Source organism: Macaca mulatta, chromosome 17 (genome assembly GCF_049350105.2).
Source record: "Macaca mulatta isolate MMU2019108-1 chromosome 17, T2T-MMU8v2.0, whole genome shotgun sequence".
NCBI lineage: Eukaryota > Metazoa > Chordata > Mammalia > Primates > Cercopithecidae > Macaca > Macaca mulatta.
In genome coordinates this window covers 6,889,495-6,893,214 of record NC_133422.1, presented here as the reverse complement: position 1 = coordinate 6,893,214, position 3,720 = coordinate 6,889,495, and positions in this window count along the sequence as shown.

Below are 3,720 nucleotides of genomic sequence, written 5' to 3'. Positions count from 1 at the left end.
TGCCACAGCCTGGGGAAAGGGCTCCTTTTTGAATTCGTCCACTCAGAGAGGAGCCCTTTTAGAATCATCCGCTCTGGAGGGGAATCTCTTTTCCAATTTGTCTGCAGGCGATAGGGAAGTGCTGGGAAGGGAAGAGCTGGTCCCTTTAAATGACACTGAAGCGGGGAAAGGAAGCGCTGGGTGGAGGAGGGCGTGGTCCCTGGCTAGGGCTCCACCACCACCTGGGTGAGGACAGGCATTTCCTGCCCAAATGCCACGCCCCCATCCTGTGCCTATAAAAACCCCCGATATCCTGATAGGCAGACGCACAGACAGCTGGACCTCGGGTGCCTGCGTGCTGGCAGGCTACCGGCAGAAGCAGAACGATGCAGAGTTTGGCTGAGGCAGAAGCGGAACGACGCAGAGTTTGGCTGAGGCGGTCCGAGGAGAGCCCAGGCTGCTGAGCCTCTGAGTGGCCCGACTCCAGGGAAAATCTTCCTGCTCCATCCTCTTCTGACTTCCCTCATCTGCTGAGAGCTACCTCGACTCAATGAAACCTTGCACTCATTCTCCAAGCCCAGGTATGATCCGATTCTTCTGGTACTCCAAGGCAAGAACCCGGGATACAGAAAACCCTCGGTCCTTGGGACAAGGTAGAGGGACTAATGGAGCTAACACAAGCGCCTATAGACAGCAGACTAAGAAAGCACCTGTAACACATGCCCACTGGGCTTCAGGAGCTGTAAACATTCACCTCGACACTGCTGTGGGGTCGGAGCCCACGGCCTACCCGCCTGTAGGCTCTCCTAGAGATTTGAGCAGCGGGGCACTGAAGAAGCAAGTCACTACCCCGTCGCTCGCCTTGCAGGGGGAACAAGGGAACTTCCGCTTTCACAGGCACTGCAGGTGGTAGCACGGGCCTTGGGCACCGGACCCAGAGGATTGAACAGTTGCTCCAAAGTTCTGTCCGTCTGTTACAAATCTACACAAAACGAGGACCAGCCCAGCCAGGCAGAAGATACCAGAGTGAGAACATAAGATATAGGGAGACTGAGGTTGACCAAGGAACAGGGCACAAGGAGTGCTGTAGTGAGTGGGTGTGTGAGGTTGCAGCAGCGGTGGTGTAGCTGAATCACACAGGAGATAGAGCCTGGGCCAGGGGCAGTGGGGACCTCCTGCTTGGGGGCTATGACTGGGTTGCCTGCACACCCCTGAGCTGCAGCACCACCAGGCTACTGCCAAATCAAGGCATAGGGGTTGCCATTTTCTTTATCATCTCCTGTATGATAATAATAAAAGGCATCACATGGGGCAACCTAAGTGTTTTCTTGGTCCTGGAACCTAAGAGTACAGTAGCCAGCGGAAAGTGTAGGAGCTAAATGGTGAGAAGCAGAGTGTTCTGGGAACTTCCATGGTAACACGACTGGAGGCAGGTCCATGACTAGGAGTGGAGTAGGCTTCCTTTTCCTGTCTTACTTCCTCATCCAGTGCACAGCTCCTCAATTGCAGCTTCCTGGCTCTACTGCACTTACCAGCCTGTCCTGCCACCAGATCCCCCCTCCTGACCGGGCCAGACAGTGGGCATGTGGCACCCACGGAGGAGACACGAATCTTGATCAAGCTCCTGTTCTAACAGAATTTCTCATCTAACAAAAATTGCCTTCACAAAACTTATTGCAATCACAATTGTTGTGTTTGTTGATTTGCTTTTTGTCCACCTCCCCTACGAGGTGATGAGCTTTCAGGGATGGAGGCCTTTTCATTGTGCTCACTGCTGTATTTCTCATGTCCAGAGTGCTCAGTGTTTACTTACCGAGTCAAGTTAAACATGCCTTGATACGCCTCAAAAGGAATATGGCTTTCTGCAGAATAATCACCTTGGTAGACATTTTTCCCTAAACGTTTTGAAACAAGGCTTCTAGAATTGTCTTCAGGAAATTAATTTAGAGTATTCATAAGAAAAAGAAGCCTTGATGCTTTATGCATCCAAGAGTAAACAAAACACAGGGCTATATTAATACTTACTAAATCAGCTGAAATCCAACTGCTTAGAGAAATGCTTTTCAGTGGCTGACTCGTGTTTTTAATTACCATGATCCTACTTTTCTGGCCTCTGTACATCTGAGTTTGTTAAAGGCAGAAAACTGATGCCCTATTGTAAGAGCAAAGGTTCCGACCTTATTCAAATGGTCATATCCACCTGTCCTGATGTAAGGAAACTATATTTACGAATATGCTCATGTTTTCCTTCTTATGAGGAAAAAAAATCACTAGCAATGCATAACATTCATATTATGCTTTTATTCTCACTGTCATCATCAACATTCAGATTTAATCCCATAGCCAAGCTTGCGCATATTTGGTGTAGACATGCTTCTAGTAGCAAAGAGAATCCATCAGCCCTAAGGGAGGAGTCCTGGCTCCTCCCTTAAGGCACCTGTGTGACTCTGACAATGACTTCTGCCCTCGTTCTATGGAAATGTATGTTCCACAGTAAGATTGAGTCACAGCCAACTGAGGACCACCAAGGTCACCTCTCAGCTCAGCCCAGGCTTTGTATGGGCTCCTGTGGGACCCCCGCTCAACACACAACTGTGGGAACTCCAACACTGGAGGGGATCCTTGGCTTCCCCCCAAGGAATTAATTAAATGAATTTCAAGTGAGACTACATTTTACCATTGAACCGAAGGCCTCGGAGCCCTCTGGGGCAGCCTGAGACTCTTTTCCCAGCACAAATTTTGCTGAGTGTCAGAGGAGCTCCATCTGACATGGCACAGAAGCTCTTCTCAGCTCCACAGCACATTTCACGGGATTGCACACACCTGTGAGGCCAGCGTACTGGGGGCTCCTGGAGTGAGGTTGTGTAGGGCTGGTCCTGGAGAAGCAGTTATGCGCCCAGCCTTCCTACACCTTTGCTCTGGCAGGAGCTGCGTCCGCAGAGGTCTGCATGACCCCCGTGGTCATGGTCACAGGGCCAGCCCCGCCACAGGACACACATGAAGTACAGAGAACATGGGCCTGAAAATCAGATGCTCTGGGATCTCTGCCCTGAGCTCCTGACCTTTGCTCCTGACCATCCTGACTTTTGGCATTTCTGGTTCTTCAAGCCTATCTGACTCCCAAAATGTAACGTGTCCCCCTTATGCCAGGGACCTCCCTGTTTCCCATGCTCTGTCTGCTCTTGGTCCTGGCTCCTGACCCTGCCCTGCAAACACCCACTTGCTGGGCAAGGGATCAGGCCAGGGTGGCAGGAAGCTAGGAGGAAGGAGAAGAATTCCCTCTCAACAATACCTGATAGCAGCAGTCCTATGGGAGATAAGTCAGAAAAGGGCTGTGAAGGGGAGTCAGGGACTCAAACTGAGCCTAAATTCACAACATGGCCTAAACAAATCTTCAGCTGATGATTGCACTCAGGCTTCTGGCAAAAGTCAAAGCAAATACTCTGCAGGAGAGCTTCTGGAAACCCCAGTTTAGACCCACAATACTCACAGGGATTAAGATCAATGCACTTACAATCCAGGAGAACAAGGTACTGTAACTGAGAGAGTTAGCAAAAACAACAGACAACAGATTTAGGTGGCCAAACGCTATAGACATTGGAATCATCAGATAGAAGATATAGAATAGCCATGTATTAGGGATAAAAGAAATTAGAAATGTAACCACAAAGGTCATCAAACAGCAAGAAATGATTAGAAATAATCAGATGGATTTTAAAAAAAATCTAAATTCTAGAAGCA